Below are 18,798 nucleotides of genomic sequence, written 5' to 3'. Positions count from 1 at the left end.
GCAGAATCATGGTTAGGGCATTCGATTTGTAGGGGGCTAGAACTCAGGGTAGAAGAAGAAGGCGAAGCTTTCTTTTCTTTCCCTGCTATGGCAGCTGGAGTTTGATAATCTTTCGATCGGGTAGCCACATTAATGGGTGTGCTCATCATGAACACTTGAGATCCAGATGAAGCAGATCGGGGTTGGTCTACCATCTGAGTCTACTGAGATGGAAAAGGATCTTTGAGGATAGCAGGGATCCCCTTGAGAAAATGACTAACTTCGGATCATCATGGATAATCCTTAGTATGGTGATCCTCCTCGCAAATGAGGCAGGGATACTTAGGTTTCCATTGTGAAGATTCGCCAGTAGACAGTTTGGGAGGACCCTGTTTTGGGGCATCCGCTTTAGCTTTGCCTTTGTCTTTGATTTTTATTTTTGAGGATTTTTCCTCTACGGTAGATTGGACAGTGTGGACCTCTAAGGTTTTACCAGGCCCTTGAGGGTTCTGAGATGAACTATTGGGAGCATTATTTGAGACTGACTTCTGTTTGGAAGAAGTTTTAGCAGGGGCTTGGGATACTGAACCAATAACTCCATTAACTAGAGGAATAATGGGTGACTTTGATGTCATGGGATTGGATGATGGCCATGGAGCATTGGGTAATAATTCGTATAAGGTTCCAGACTGAGAGTAGACCAGGTCCAAGTATTAGGCACGAGCGATGGCTTGCTCTTCAGTGAAGCATCCACCTATGGCTATATCGCGAGAAATTGGCGCTATGAACAATTTGGTAAACCATTCAGTGAGCAATTGATCAGCTATCTCGAACTTGATCAATCGACGTCTACGTATCCATTCATGGATATGATTAGAGATGTGCGTCGTAGTGTCTTTCTTAAGCGATGTGAGTAGATAGGTGCCCGTTTTGTAACGAACCGACAACTAAAAATGCACGAGAAATGCCATGGATAACGAATTGAAGTCATGAAAAGTACTTCGAGTTAGCTCGATGTACCATTTTGCTGTGGCACCTGTGAGGGTTCATTGGAAAAGATGAAGACGAATGGAATCGTCCATGCATGAGTTTGACGAGCACCAGAGGTGATATGTCATCACATGGGCCTGAGGATCTTCCTTAGCTTTTCCATCGAACTTTGGGCAACCACTTGGTATCTTGGACGGCACCAGAGGCCAGTATGATGAATGAAGAATCAGATCATTCATAAGATGCGATACATCTGACAACTCAAGTGTAGACAAGAAAGGTAATTGACTGTTAAAAGGCATGGGAGTTCGATAGACAGGCCCATAAGGAGGAGCCCATCCCTGTTGGTAAGGATTTTGACCCCACAGTGGGGGATTTTGGCCATATGGCATCTGAGGTTGCCCCAATTGTGGATTACCTTGAACAAAGGAAGGATTCGGACCTTGAATACCTTGAAACTCTCCATGCACAGGGAGCTGATAGGCAACATATGGGTTAAAAGGTTGCTGATCCTATTGACCTTGGAAATATGGGTATGGGACCTGTTGTCCTGGAACATAGGGCTGTTGGACCTGTTGTCCCTGAACAAGAGGGTTCTGGACTTGCAGTCCTTAGGCATAAGGTTGATATGCTTGTTGCCCTTGGACATAGGGATTTTGTACTTGGTGCCCTTGGCTGGTAGGATTCTGAACCTGTTGGCCCTGGACAAGAGGATTTTGCACTTGCTGCTGCAGGACTTGACCTTGAACCTATCCCTGTAAGGGTTTCCCTTGTTGATAGGTATACAAGGGTTGCTGCTGCCCTGGTTGGTTTTGTTGTTGCAAGGGCTGACCTTGCAGTTGCAAAATTTGTCCCTAGGGTTGCAAAGGTTGGCCCTGCGAGGGTATGTGTTGAGAGGTATGCAGAGCATATTGCATCTGCTATTGCGAGCCCTGCTGCAACTGTTGAAAGGACTGATATGAGATGAGATATTTTTTCCTCCTAGAGGAAACAATGTCTCATCCTAGAGGCAGGTTGGTGCGATTGTTCCTCTGCAATTCATGATGATCGAAGTGACTGTCAGCCGATTAAACACGCTGCCCAAGGAAACTAACAAAAATAAAATAAAATTCAAAATAGGGACTAGATCTACTACTATGGATTTTAGACTTAGTCCAATAAGCAGGAGAAAAGCAACAGAACAAAATGGAAAATGTGAAACTAGAAAAGTTCTCACGAAATCATGAAATCCAAAACAAACAAAAGGATGGGATCTCCCCAACGGAGTCACCAATTTGCGTTGAAGTAAAATTATAAATGTGGAAACGAACGAATTCCTTTAGCTCGATAATGGGTCTAGTCACAACAGATACATTCTATGGAATATTTCCTTAGGTTAGAATCAATCAAGAGGGCCTACTTCTTGGTCACTTATCTTGCTTGATGATGTTCTCGCTTGCTCGCTCCAGCAATCTCTCGCTTCCTCCTTCAAACTCCTGAAACAAGTAAACAACAACACACAAACATAATAATAGACAAATTGCAATTCGACCTACTTAATGAGTCAAGAAGCATTAAGACACGAATATGTAATATTCCAAAACATGTAGGAAATCAATCGATAGTTGCATATATTAATATTCAAAGAGAGATTACAATCTTCCTCTGACAAGACCAGGTTCCCACACACTTTTGCTAGCACTTCATGATGGCTTCAAACAATAATAGTTTAAAGACTCTTCCCTTTAGGTTTCACTCCAAACTAAACACACTTCTCCCTCACACAACCAGATGGCTACAACTAGTAATAACTTGCTTGTCTAGTATATTTACACTCAGCCAAAACTCTAACTCTGATTTTCACACTAGTCACTAGTTTGTGCTTGGGAAGAAGGGAGGTTTATATAGTAAAGATGGATGGGAGATGGATCCTCTTCTCATGGGAGAAGGACTTATCCCTTGATGTAGTTCCATCATTATAGGGGAAAGGAGCCCAAACTGTCATCCTCGACCCCATCTGAACAAAACATTTACCATACTTCCGTTACGAAGCTTCTAGAGATGGAAGCTTCAACTCTAATTTTAAAAACTTTCCATAACAGGACCGGCGCGATAGGAACACAGCTTAGTCGGACCGATCAGTGAGGGGAATAGTGCTAATATCTGCACATCGGCATGGTGAAGACAAAGGTCATTAGCGTCGGTCTTGTAAATTGGGCAAAAGGGAAATGACCTGCTCATGAAGAGGGACATAATGGGAGTTTCTCCATGAAGGCAAAGCATGCGGGGTTCACTATAGAGGTGCTCCAGGATCAAGGAATGGGGAGTACAGGGATAGTGAGAAAATGTTGTATAACAGCCCCATCGAAATTAATTTGGTAAAGCCCACAAGAGGATGCTTGAATATAGATAGAGAGGATATGGGATCCACAAGGCATGAAGAGGACTGCAGGGGAGTCATGGCTTGAGATATATTAAAAGAGGAGAGGATCGATACGTCAAGAGGGTTGGATTTCCAATCATCCATACCACATTTCTCAAATAGAATAGTCTCCATCAAGTTCTCTTTTACTAGACTCCAGATAGAGGTGCTGGAAGGGGGATGTTCGTGGAAGATTTCCTTGTTCCTTTCCTTCCAGATGTTCCAAAGAATGAATTTTTGGGCCAAGCACCAGGCTTTATTAGCAATCACAATTTTATAACAGGTTCTTTTCCAATGCTCAATAATTGCTAGGAGGTAATCCTGATTATGATCTGAAGAGCTAAATAGGGCTCCAGCCAGGTCCCAAACTTATACTACGATTGAATAGGAGTTCAAGAGATGAGACATTGTTTCCTCCTGAAGTTTACATAAGGGGCATTGGGATGGGCCCAGAAATCCTTTCTTAAGAAATTGATCCCAAGTTATAATACATCGATGTCCCACTAACCATAGAAAATGGGTGAATTTTAGCCAAAGTTTCCCATGCCAGATGCGGTTCCATATGTTTAAGTACTAATTTTGATTGGCATTAACCTTGATGAGGCAAGCTTCTCTGATTGAAAAGACACACTTCGTTGAATAACCCCATCTCATTTTTTCTGGATCCTAGGAAATAGAGATGCACTGCTATTGAAATTGTTGAGATAGTGTTTTCCAACATGCCTGAGGTGCCTCCAAAATCCAGTCGTGATATGTTTTCCAAGCTCTCCATTCCTGTTGAGTGTTGTCCTCCATCCAATAGTAAACAACCCTACCTATGCTTTGTTGAGATAAGATATTCTTGAGGTCCAAAAGGGTGACATATTGATCTAAACATGACAGTTTCTCCCACGATTCTTCCCAGAATAGGGTGGTCATTTCGTTCTCGATCTCCAAAAAAAGTGGTCACATATAAGATGGCTATTCTGATTAGCTAAGTTCCATATTACAGACCCACAAGGAAAAGAAGGATCCCACGGGAGCATGCATTGAGACTTGCCTTGACCATACTTCTGAGACTAGATTCATTTCCATTGTTCTGTGCCCCCTTGTATCCAGTGCCATCATAGTTTTGCACCTAACACAACATTCAAATTCTCAGGATCTCATAGGCCCAAACCTCCTTGTGCTTTGGGAAGAAAAAGTTTGTCCCACACAACTAGAGACCATTTATTTTCAAGGGTGGATCATTTCCATAACAATATTTGAAAGATGGAGATTAGCTCGCAGTAGACAATCTTGGGAGGAAGGAGAACTGAGAGCTAGTAGATCAGGATTGCTTGAAGGACAACTTTGAGGAGGGTTGCTTGCCCTACCAGATTAAGGGCTCTGAAAGTCTAGTTGGATAATTTTTTCATAAGCTTGGTGCATATGTCTTTCCAGCATGCAATACGGAGAAGATTAGAAAATAACAAGGCTCCCAGGTATTTTGAAGGCAGGGAATCAATCAATAAACCTAGAACACGATCCAGAAAGAGATGCATCGAATGAGGAGTATGGAAAAAATAAATGTTTTTTTTTCCTTATTGAGAATCACACTTGAATCTTCTTGGAATTCATCTAGAATCCCATCTATTGCAAGAGCCTCCCAGACTATGGGCTCTCCATACATAAGATTATAATCTACGAATTATCAGTGAGTCATGGATATATCCGTGACTAGGAGGTGAAGGCCTTTAAGCTCATTGTTTCTCTTAGTTGTCATGATCAGTCCACTCAAACCCTTTGCAAAAGTTATAAATAAGAAGGGGGAGATTGGATCCCCTTGCCTGAGACCCTTGGAAGGACAAAAAGTGGCTGAGGGGGAACCATTCAACAAGATTGAAAAGAAATGAGTTGATATCATAGAGTGAATCCAACTGATCTAATCCTCTGCAAACCCAAACACTTTCAACACTTCAAGAAGGTAGGACCAACTGAGGGAATCATAGGATTTTGATAAATCCAACTTAAGTAGAATCCCTTGTCACTTATGACTCGTGAGAGAATGAATAAATTCATAAGAAGAAACTATACAATCCAAGACCTGCTGCCCCTCGACAAACCCAGATTTCTCTGGGCTTATGATGTTATGCAGAATGGGTTTCAGTCATTGGACAAGGATTGAAGAGAGGATCTTATAGACCACATTACACAAAGAAAAAGGTCAGAAGCGTCCTAGAGAATTTTATTCCTTAGTTTTCCAGATAAGGGTGAGGAATACTACATTAAGGCTTAACCGGATTTGTTTTCGCCGCCTAGACTCCTCCACGAGATCTACAATTTCTGCTCCGCAAAAGGGCTAGCAATCTTTGAAGAATTATGGAGTGAACCCATCAGGATCTGGTGCCTTATTAACAATAATTTCTTTGATCATTATTTATTCTTATTTATATGTTATGGTCCTCATTAAAGTCTCGTTTTGGTACTTAGTGACAAGATTGGGGATATGGGGGGTAATTCAAGCAATATACTCTACACAATCTTGGTCTTCTTTAGTTAAAATGGAAAGGAAGAATGATATTAGTTATCGTTCCATATCTTGATGATTCTTGAGACGTTTCCCATCTACGGAGGTGATCCAGGTTTGGGTGTGACGAAGGACCCTTCCAAGACATTTTGCTTTCACGATGTGTTAAATTGCATTTTTAAAAGAACATTAATGAATACATCTGCATGTTGTAAATAAGAGGAACAAGACATTCATCAACAACATAAAAACATAAGACATTGATAACGAAGTTCGTCTAGGAGGGACTACGTCTCCAGGCCCCGGTGTCAAGATGGTGTAGGCTACTGCATTAAGTGCTGTCCATAGTGATGATGTAAACAAGAGATGATGTCGCAATCATACAAGGAAAATGCCCTCACACATGAGTGGCTCTAAGAGATGTTCCACTACAGGAACTCTCAGTCAAAAGACTCCTATTAGTATGACACAAAACTCATGCACGATGAGCATCTCGCCAACATGGCATAAAAGGGATCTTAAAGCAACATGCATGGTGACACATGAGTATCCCATCAACATACAACAAAGGGATCTGAAAACACAACATGATGAATCTGACAACAAGTACATCACATAGGCGAGTCCGCGTCACATCAAGCAGGAATCATAAAAATGAGTAAGAAATAGGATCCCACATCAAACATCAATGAAGGACCTGTGCAGCACAATGCATAGCAAAAGAAGTACATGAACAATGCATATACCTCACAACCACGGGCCATCTGAAGAAGCAGTTGTCAAATTGCTGAAGCTGCTCGGACCATCAATCTCATGGCATCAATCACATGACTGCTCGCACATGGATGTTGACACCTGCATTCCACTTAGAAAAGTGGCTGAAGAATGGAATGAGAGAATGAGAAATCTAAATGCACCATTAGATTTGTGGCATAGAATAGTGCAAATCAATTGTCCAAAATTTGAATTCTGAGAAGTTGAGAATCTGGGACTTAAGGAATCTTTTAGATTCCCCCTAGATTCCTCAAAGATCCTGCTCCATGGGTGGATTGGAAATCTGCAACTCAAATGGTGAATCTGACCTTGCCATTGCGATCCCTATGGAAAACTCAGAAAAACAGGTATAAACTTGACTATATTCTGACATGGAGAAAAATTACCTCGAGAAAATTTCAAGGATCATGGTTTCAATCCCTATTTTTATAGCAATCATGGTTCCCCCTGCATATGGAAAAATGGCCGAAAATTTCAGAACTCTGATGGAGAAATGGACAGCACCATTGCGTTCGTGGCGACGAGAGGTGTTGAAACCATATAAAATTTTCCAAATTCTAACAACGTGGAAATTTGGCCCTCCTGCAAAATTCATGGTTCCCCCTACATTAAAAATTAATTCGTCTCGATTTGTGTGCCCGCTCCTGGTTCCTCCTCTTTGGGCGTAATGTAGAAATACAGGTTTATATAAAATCACCGGTGGATTAACCAATGAATTCGGTTAGGTGGATTGGTATGAGGCTGATTATTAAGGGGGAGGTCAGGTGGTCAAACTTTACCTCCTCCCGTTTACAACCAAAAATCGTTTCAATATATTTTTTTGTTTAAGCACGGGGGGTCAAGTCTGCATTGGGTGGCTTGCCCCCATACTCCACTGGTGGTTGTTAGCACATGGTAATTGTATGGTATGTATATTGTTATATAGGGTTTCCCACTTGGCGGCCGGCCCATGTGGGCCGGGCGGGTTCGACCCTCACCGGCCCCGAATTTCTATTTCCATATATGTTACGTTGGTTACATGGGGGGCGGGGGGGGGGGTGGTGTGGTTGGTGGCCCTCAGCCCCTATTATTATATAATTTTTTGTTTTATTAACAAACAAATGTCCTTTTGAAGAAATTCGAATTTGATCGTAGGAGTCAAATTAACAAGCCCACAATCTTGCTCAAAATTTGGCCGGGGCTGGTTGGAATCCGATGGCCGGGTTCGGTCCAAATTATGGCCTCCTTAAGCCTATCTAGTCACCAAAAAGTCAAGACAACTTTGACTGCTTCTAACTTTCGCATACAGACTCGGTTTGACGAACCATTCACACCGCCGCAATCAGGACGACAAGGTCTACGCTCTAGTCCTAGTTCGAGCTTAATCCAAACACTTTTGATTTTTGATCTTTCCAGAGTCCTCCCTATCCTGTGTGCATCTCTGGAGCCACCTGGATTAATCCTCCCCGCTGAGGAGCTTTTGGTCCTCAAAAAGCATGAAAAATAATTTGCAACTTCCCTATACCATGTTTGCATCACAAGCGTCTTGAAAAGGTCTCGCTTCCATCCTTCACCTTTTTTCTTCGGAGCCTTAAGCGATGAGCTGACACCTGCAACCTCCGCAACATGTAGTACATTATTTGCAAATTACATGCTTGATTGACATGACCAACTAATGACCCAAACGTCCCACACTTGCCATGAGTTTATAACACATACTCAGTGGTCAAGTTTACAACAAGATGGACACAATACTCCAGCTATGAAAACAAGGCCAACATATCATTGTTGCTTCAACAAGTGATGGAAAACACATCATCACTGTAACACATGATTTACAAACATAAGACCAAACACTATTGTTCTGACAAGTGATGGAAACATAACATCACTTTCACAGTTTAACATGCGACATCAAATAAGACCAGACATCATTGTTGAACAAGTGATGGAAAACGCATCATCAATTTTACATTTTAAAATGCAAAAAATTATTTACAAAAGCATTACCATGAAATGCTAACATATCTAGAAATATCAAGGTGAATGGGTCGCTTCCTTGTGACGATTTTGCTTGTCGAACAATCGTTTCACCTGGTTCATGCACCGACACTTTGTCTTTAAGGCGTTGCTCTGGATGGAGCCTCCAATAAGTGGCTCTTTGATGACCACTTCTATCACAATGATTGTAGTAGGTTTTTATAGGGCCTAAATCTACCTCAGGCTAAGAAAGGCATGTCTAGGGTAACATCAAACCACGCTTAACTTGGTAACTAGCCCTACCAAGTCGGGAGAGGGCTCTCTCCTTGTCAATCTCAGGAAAATATAGCAAGTGAGGCTTGAGATGACTGATGTAAAGACTAATTTTAGGCTAGGTATATGCTTAGAGGAGTTTGATTGAATTTAATGTTGGTTCGCTGGATCAAATGTGAAAGGCAGTTTTGAGTTCGAGGAATAAGCTCAGTTTTGCAGAGGTTTCTGTGGGGCGAGGTAGGCAAGTGATTTAGTACTAGAATTAAGTGAAATGGAGAGTCTTAAGACTGGTGAGGAGTTGGAGAAGGCATGGAAGTGTCATGAGTCCTCTTCAAACAGTAGAAAACATGTAAAGCTAAAGAAACCCTAAGGTAGAGCACTGCAACATCAATGATTTCCACCTTTATACTCGATTCATTTAGTTAAGCTGAAAAGATAGAGATAATGGCACACGTAAACATGTGATAACTTGAATCACAGTAGGAAAAATGTAGGTTTTAACCCCGTACAGAAATTACCTGCATACGAATTCTAAAACACATAAAATAAAAAATGCGAGAGCATACACACAGATTTTCCCCTGGATCCCAAAACCGAGACTATCAGCTTGATTTTTCATTATGTTCCTTTCAATGTTACAATACATATTTATACATGCCGAAGCATCCAATACCATGGACTGAAAACCATCACATCCAAAACCATGGACCAAAAACCATCGCGTTCAAAAACATGTGCGAAAATCATGCACAAAATCATAGGTGGGTCCGCCCAACCTAACATAGGGTCCAAAACCAAAATTTTTACACCTCAAACCCCTTGTGACCTCTCCCCCTCTAACCCCTGGTTAACTACATGGGCTAGTCATGGAAAGAATATACCATAACCCAACATTCTCCCACTTGTTGTTTTCTTTCCACAGGGGGCCACAAGAGAGCTTAGTCATTTATCCAGCCTTGCAATGCCCATTGCTTCTCTACACCAAGAGAACTTCTCAAAGCTCACAGATTTTGTCAATGCATCTGCAGTATTCTTCAAAGTGTCCACCTTTACCAACAACACTTTTTTGTCTTCTATCATATCCCTCACAAAGTGATACTGAACATCAATGTGCTTTGTCTTTGAATGATATGTAGGGTTCTTTGCCAAGAAAATTGCACTTTTGCTATCACAGTCTATCCTTATAGCTTCCTGTATTAACCCCATACTTGAACACAATCTCTGCAACCAAACTGCTTCCTTGCTTGCATGAGTGGCTGCCATGTATTCTACCTCTGTAGTTGATAGTGCCACTACAGATTGTTTCTTACTCATCCAACTGACTGCACCTCCAAATAGGTTAAACACAAACCCACTTGTAGATATTCTCTGATCCAGATCTCCAACCCAGTCTGCATCAACAAAGCCACGAATATCGAATACTCTATCCAATCCTGGTCTTCCTTGGTAGCACAAACCATAATCACTAGTGCCACATAAATACTTGAAAACCTGCTTCACTGTTGTCCAATGCTCCTTCCATGGTTTTGACATAAACCTGCTCAATACTCCCACTGCATGTGCAATGTCTGGTCTAGTACAGACCATTTCATACATCAGGCTACCAACTGCACTTGCATATGGAACACGGGACATGTCCTATTCCTCTTCTTGTGTCCTAGGACACTGTTCAACAAATAACCTCACACCTACAGGAATAGGAACCTTCACCGGTTTACTATCCTGCATATTAAACCTCTGCAGTATTGTCTCGACATACTTCCTTTGGTTAAACCAAAAAGCTTCCTCTTTTCCTGATCTCTTTTAATTTCATGCCCAAAATATAGTTTGCAGCACCAAGATTTTTCATGTCGAATTTGGAGGACAATTGGGTCTTCAAATCCTGGATAATTTCTTTGTCATTTCCAACCAGCAGCATCTCATCCACATACAGGACCAGATAAATAACATGGTCACCAATTAATTTAAAATACAAACAATGATCTGCTTTGCTTCTGGTGAAGCCAAGTCCCCATATAAATGTATCAAATTTCTGACACCACATCCTTAGTGACTATTTTAACCCATATAGAGACTTCTTTAACTTACATACCAGTTCTTTCTTACCCTTCACCGCAAAGCCTTCAGGTTGCTTCATGTAGATATCCTCTTCCAGATCTCTGTGAAGAAATGTTGTCTTCACATCCATCTATTCTACCTCAAAATCAAAAGCAGCAGCAACAGATAAAAGTAATCTAATAGAAGCTACCTTGGCAACAGGAGAAAAAATATCACCAAAATCAATTCCTGGCACTTGGGAATAACCTTTTGCTACCAATCGAAAACCCTAAAATGACTTTTGCAAGTGTAATGAAATAAAAATGATAGCTGATGACCTGAATTTGTGAAAATAGGCCAGTAGGTAAAAATCATGAGGGAAATTTGATAATGAACCACTACCATCAGATGATCCATGACCTAATGGAATGCAGCTGATCGGATGGGACACCTAAAATGCATGCAAAAAGAGAAATTTGATCACTGATGGAGGGATGAAGATATTGACACTAATAGGTTTTCTTCCTCCATATCTGCTTAACTTGTTTCTTTTCATGCTATTGAGAGGGTCTTTCACACCTCATCCTTTTATGTGCTGCCATTCTTTTCCAACACTTAGAAAATGTATGGTTATGTAACCCACAAAAGCTGCATGTTTTTCGATGCCATGTTTTACGTTCATCATTATCAACATGATCATAATCGAAATGAACATTCGAAGATCGAAAGTGGTTATACATTCCCTTGCTATCTCTGGTGTAAGTATGGTGATGAGAGCTTGCCTCAGCTCTTTCCCTGCAATGGAAACTGTCATGGGATGATGGGGATGTGTTCCCATCATTCTCTTTCCTCGAGATTTTGTCGATGTCTCGGATGACTCTGACACCTTTGAGCACTCTCCTTTAGTGTATCTCGAGCCTGCAAATCGATGTTTGTGCACAACCTCCAAAGGTTGAATTATGCCTTGGTTATTAACACCAAGTTCTTCTTCCTCCTTGTGCCTCATCCTTGTAAGGAGCCTCATGTTTGTCCCAGTAATTGGGATCTCTAAATCTCCAATAGAAATCATACTATGTGAAGATGAAATTGAAAGGAAATCAACATCTTTTACCTCCTCTTTCGATTTGGAAAGAACTGATGAGGGTTTCTCATCATCCGTTGTTGGTGGTTTCGTTAACTGTCGTGGCGCATTCCCCAACTTCCTTTTTGACATACCCAAGTCCTGTTCAACACGTAATTCTTCTACTTTGATAGGGTTGACAATGCCTTGGCCATTAAAGCCCAAGCCTTTCCCTTCATACCCCATTTTCTTCAACAGTTTGGAGCCAATTCCTATGGTGTGATTTTCAAAAATAGCGAAATCATCATCAGGAAATATACATGAAGATGGAGAACTACTTTTTACCTCATATGGGTCACGCTGCAACTTTTCCAAGGCCTTGTCCTTTGCTTGTAGCTGTCGTAGCAAACTTTGTTTTTCTTCTTTCTCTTCATGTAGACACATCTTCAATTCAATGTTTTCTGTTTGAAGATTATGTTTGTTTTGCTTCAATTCTTCCATGGCCTCTTCTATGGCTTGCAACTGAAGCTGCAATCGCTCCTTTTCCTTTGTCTCTTTTTGCAGAGTTTCATACATTATTTCCACCCTTTTGGAAATGTTGAACATGGTCTCGTACATCACTTTTTCATCCTCTGTTGCTGCACGTTCCATTGTTCACACTGCAATTCACATCAACGCAAAGACTGCTCTGATACCACTTGATCTAGGTCCCAGTGTGATGAAGGACCCTTCAAAGACCTTTTACTTTCATGATGTGTTAAATTACATTTTTAAAAGAACATTAATGAATACATCTGCATGCTATAAATAAGAGGAACAAGACATTCATCAACAACATAAAAACATAATCCGTTGATACCAGAGTTCATCTAGGAGGGACTACGTCTCCATGCCTTGGTGTCAAGATGGTGTAGGCCACTGCATTAACTGTTGTAAATAGTGATGATGTACACAAGAGATGATGTCGCAATCATACAAGGAAAATGCCCTCACGCAGTAGTGGCTCTAAGAGATGTTCCACTACAAGAACTCTCAGTGAAAAGACTCCTATCAGTATGACATAAAACTCATGCACGATGAGCATCCCATCAACATGGCATAAAAGGGATCTCAAAGCAACATGCATGGTGAAACATGAGTATCCCATCAACATACAACAAAGGGATCTCAAAACAAAACATGATGAATCATGACAACAAGTACATCACATAGGCGATTTCGCGTCACATTAAGCAAGAATCATAAAAATGAGTAAGAAACAAGATCCCACATCAAACATCAATCAAGGACCTGTGCAGCACAATGCATAACAAAAGAAATACATGAACACTACATATACCTCACAACCAAGGGCCATCTAAAGAATTAGATTTCAAACTGTTGATGCTGCTCGAACCATCGATCTCACGGCATCAATCGCATGACTGCTCGCACATGGATGTTGACACCTACATTCCACTTAGAAAAGTGGCTGAAGAATAGAATGAGAGAATGAGAAATCTAAACACACCATCAGATTTGTGGCATTGAATAGTGCAAAATCGATTGTCCAAAATCTGAATTCTGAGAAGTTGAGAATCTGGGGCTCAAGGAATATTTTAGATTCCCCCTAGATTCCTCAAAGATTCTGCTCGATGGGTGGACTAGAAATCTGCGACTCAAATGGTGAATCTGACCTCGCCATTGCGATCCCTGCAGAAAATCGTGAAAAACAAGTATAAACTTAACTACATTCTGACATGGAGAAAAATTACCTCCTCGGGAAAATTTCAAGGATCATGGTTTCGCTCCCTATTTTTATAGTAATCATGGTTCCACCTGCATACTGAAAAATGGCTGAAAAATGCAGAACTTTGATGGAGGAATGGACAATGCCATTGTGTTCATGGCGACAAGAGGTGTTGAAACCATATAAATTTTTTCAAATTCTGACAAAGTGGAAATTTGGCCCTCCTGCAAAATTCATGGTTCCCCCTGCATTAAAAATTAATTCATCTCGATTTGCATGCCTGCTCTTGGCTCCTCCTCTCTGGGTGTACTGTAGAAATAGGAGTTTATATAAAATCATGAGTGGATTAACCAATGAATTCGGTTAGGTGGATTGGTATGAGGGCTGATTATTAAGGGGGAGGTCGGGTGGTCAAACCTCGCCTCCTCCCGTTTACAACCAAAAATCATTTCGATATATTTTTCTATTTAAGCATGGGGGGTCGGGTCCACATTGGGCGGCCCACCCCCATACTCCGCCGGTGGTTGTTGGCACATGGTAATTGTATGGTATGTATATTGTTATATGGGGCCACCCGCTCGGGGGCCGACCCACGTGGGCGGGGCGAGTTCGACCCCCGCTAGCCCCAAATTTCTATTTCCATATATGTTACATTGGTTACATGGAGGGGGGGTGGGTGGTGGGGTTGGTGGCCCCCACCCCATATTATTATATATATTTTTTGTTTTATTAACAAAAAAAATGGCTTTTTGAAGAAATTTGAATTTGACCATAGGAGTCAAATTAACGAGCCTACAATTTCGCCCAAAATTTGGCCAGAATCCGATAGCTAGGTTCAATCCAAATTGTGGCCTCCTTAAGCTTGCCCAGTCACCAAAAATTCAACCCAACTTTGATTGCTTCTAACTTTCACATACAGACTCAGTTTGATGAACTGTTCACACCACCACGATGAGAATGACGAGGTCTACGCTCTAGTCCTGGTTCGAGCTTACTCCAAACACTTTGATTTTTGAGATTTCTTGAGTCCTCCTTGTAGTGTGTGTGTCTCTGGAGTGACCTAGATCAGGAGGTCAGAGATGTAATGTGGTTGTGCAATCTATGGCTAATCATAGATCAATGAAAAAATTTGGAATTTCGCTCTCCCTCTCGAAGCCATTGAATTCTAGATTTCTGTCGCCATAGGGTCTCTTCTTGTTGTCTCCGCTCTTCTAATTGATTTAGAAGGTCAACCTCCTCTGCAGACAGGTCTTTGATGCGCCCTTCACACATAAGTTTCATTTGAATTTATGCCATTTTTTCCTCCAATTGTATCTTCTTCGCAAATATATCCCCAAATTCTTCTCTATTCCAGATTTTAATGTGAAGCTTGAGAGCCTTGAGCTTCTGCTGAAATTTTTTCATGCAGGAACCTTCAGGAACCACTAAATTTTTCCACCATTCCTCTAATTTTTCCACAAAACCAGGATGACAAATCCAAAAGCTTTCAAAGTGAAGTGGTCAATTTTTGGGGGTAGAATGAGTGGACATGTTTAGGAAGATAGGCCAATGATTTGAACCAAGAAAGGGTAGAATGAGTGCTACTAAAAGGGGATGTTTAAGAATTAGGTCTTCCAAAAGGAGAAACCAATCCAATCAGCATGCCACTTGGTGTTGGCCTCCTTTCATGTGTACCTACTTTAGTTGCTATATCTGCTAGATCAAGATCTTCTATCAAGTAATTCAAAGCCCAAGAGCAAGGGTCTAGGTGCCTGATCCCTCCACGATTTTTGTCCAGATGCTAGATCATATTGAAGTCACCCCAAATGATCTAGGAAGAAATAGAAAAGTTGTTTCACATCCATGCAATGTATTTGAGGAAACGGTCTTTGGTTTGAGGGGTAGATGGTCCATATACGATCGTCAGGTCCATCCACGTCTCAGATCCAAGAAGCTGAAAGTTGTTTGAGAGGGTAGAATGCATGCCTATCAAATCCTTAAATATTACTTGATTGGGATCCTAGAGCACCGCTATGCCGCTCGCCATCCCTATTGCATCAATCATCGTCACTTCATTGTTACGCCAAAAAAACTTTTTTCCTCCATGATTTTGTATGCCATCATTTTGGTCTCATGTAATAATAAAAGAGCTAATTTAACTTTGATAGTTTTTTCTTTCAGAGAGTGGAGCTTACCTTTTCTATTTAAGCCCTGAATATTCCATGAGATGATTTTCATTATGACAGGGAGAGGGAACGTGGAAAGTAATTCATTAATTTCCCCATTTGACTGGAGTTGAGTAGAAGTTCACCTGCTTCTCTAAGAGCTTCCCTTGTCAATTTTCTTCCCTTTTTCCCTTTATCATGTATTGGTTGATCCAGAAGGGGAGGGTAAAAACGCCACCGTCTTTACTCGATCCTGAAGGTGTGATATTTCCCTCCTGTTTCCCCAAGCGCATGCTCCATTGACTGAAGATGCTGCGCAATTGGCTAAGTTTATTTATAGGGATATCCTTGACATCCACTTTAAGCCACGCCCGAAATATTTCCATTATTTTGCGTTCCTCTGCCCCAAGTCTATTGTTTTTTTCTTCCACTTCTAGAACTTTGCTTGTTTGGTTGATGATATTCTTTAATTTTCAATCTTGTTCCATGGATTTTGACGATTTCCTCTTGGGCGGAGCTTTATGAATCTATGGGACATGTTGTTTATCCACTTCTGTTGCCTGTAGTGGATGTTGTGGAGATGTTACCAATTCAGCTGTCATTGGCTCCAATGCCTCAAGAATCACAAATGGATTTTCATCCCTTATGATAGAGGGTTTACCCTATGCTTGGGAGGTTGATCTAGATCTCGGAGGCAGCGAATTTTGATAGGCATTGGGGGGCAGCGATTGAGTCTTAGGTTGACGATTTCTCCTTCCTCCTACTTGTTGGAAACCATCTTCATCTCTCTGTAGGGATGCATGCTGAGCTTCCTCTGCAATAGTGAGGGGATAGTCCCTGAACATGTGATGTGTTCATGGAATCATTGACGTTTGAAGGGAACATGCTCATAATCCAATGGTTGGGTCTAGATGGAGTTGTGATAGACCAGATCTATTGATTCCGGGAGGGCTTGAGAGATATTCATGTGAACAAAAATGCATGCATATCAGGCATGCTGCCTTCACTTGGTGATCTCCAAGACTTTCACTAATTGCCCAATTGCATTTCCAATCCCTTCTAGGATATCAGGTTCCCAAAAATATTCTGGGAGCGAGAACAACTGAACCCAGACAAGGGCTGCCTGAAATTCTTCTTTTTTCGGGTTGTAGCATTCTTCCCAGTAACACAGGAAGAGCCCAACATTGTTCATGAAGTATGGTCCATTCTCAAAAACTCGCTTCTTGTCCTCTAGATCTACAAAAATTACCATAAAGAAACCCTTGGCTCTAAGGCGAAGCTCGATTGGCCCTGAGGGACCCATTTTTCTGGATCCACTAAATAATGTGTTGTTCTTGGGGCTAAATGCCTAAGAATTTGTAGATCAGGGCATGATCTTTCATGTACTAATGAGATTTCTCCAAACGATCGTTGGGAATCACAAAATTAGGGTTTTTTCCCACTTTTGGGAGGCAATGATTACGACCATGCACCTGCCATTGCACCCCCATTACAGGGGTCTCGATAGCTACAATTGCATTGGCTCTGGATCTTGCTTGACTCGACTAGGAAAAATGTGGGTGATTCACGACATCACGAAATGAGGGAGGCACCCTCGCCTAAGCAAGGGTCTACTCATAGGGCTACCACCTCTTGTATTCTAAATGGAAATCAGATACACGGGAGAAGATCATCCTTGGCCTCGTCTACCAACTGGAGACAACCAATGAATGGCTTGCAAAATTCTGACGGAAAATTGACAAACCATAGGTTATAGAACTCCGTAACCATCAATGTCATTTATGGTAACATTATTAATAATTGATTCTTATTAATAAGTGAAAAAAGATTTAAATTTATTATAGTCTAACTATACTATATTAAAAAGGTTCTTTAAAATAATTATTGGAACCACAAATTTAATAATTATATAATGATTTTAATTTTAATATTAAAAATAATAATTTAATTATTTTAATTAGAGATATATAAACTATTTAAATTATTGATAGTAATTTTGTTAATGTACATTAAATTTAACTATGAAAACCAAAATCGTAGAACATATATTATCTCCTCCAAAAGTTAAATGGATCTATCTCTATTTAATCACTTGTTTTTTAAAGTTAAGATGAAGTTAAATTTACATGGTTTTATTTAATTAGTTTTTATTTGTGTTTTTAAACCTATTTTGGTTATATTTTTATATTATAAATAATAATTTGATCTAAATAATTTTTAATTAATTAAAAAAATAAATTATTTAACTTTTTCTCTTTAGCATTTTGATTCTTTCTATTTATTAATTTGTTTTTAATTTCAGGGAAGGTAGGTTCATGGGTATTATTACATTGTGGATAAATAACTAAAAGATAATATGCAAGACAATTAGGAGTTCTTTCTAACAATTTTTCATAGAATGAGTCTTCTTATTCTATGGGACTCATTTATGATTTTGAGACATACAATTTGGAGCAAAGGTTAGAGATCTTACATTAGAAGTCATTTTTAGCAAAATTAGAATTTTGGTCAGAAAAATGAATTGCAAAATTGAATAGTGCCATGTTGGATGGCATAACAACAAAAAATTGAGTAACGCTTAAGCCAATTTGGCTACTTGATCAAGAAAAAAAGGATTATCTTTAATTAATTGATAGCTTTTCAACCAATGAATTCCCTAATTTTGAGTGTCCCAATCCTTTTTCTATCTGGAAACTCTTTGTATGAATCGGTATTTTGGGGGGTGTTTTTGAAATTGTAAATTATGAATAACAAGTTATTGCAACTTCTTAAGACTACATGGATTATCTATTTATGTAACCCATTTACCACAATCTTTTATATACCCAGCATAGATCCATATTAACTTCAAATCTACCAAACATCGAGAGAGATCAAATATCTCAAGATGAAAAACTCTTTTTGAGTGCAAAACTTGAGGAAAGGTTTACACCTCAAGAAATTTGATCTCTCTAAACACTTAAG

This window comes from Pinus tabuliformis, chromosome 3_2, assembly GCF_031772625.1.
Source record: "Pinus tabuliformis cultivar Carrire ecotype Pingquan chromosome 3_2, CPIR1, whole genome shotgun sequence".
NCBI lineage: Eukaryota > Viridiplantae > Streptophyta > Pinopsida > Pinales > Pinaceae > Pinus > Pinus tabuliformis.
Note: the sequence above shows the minus strand (reverse complement) of the source record.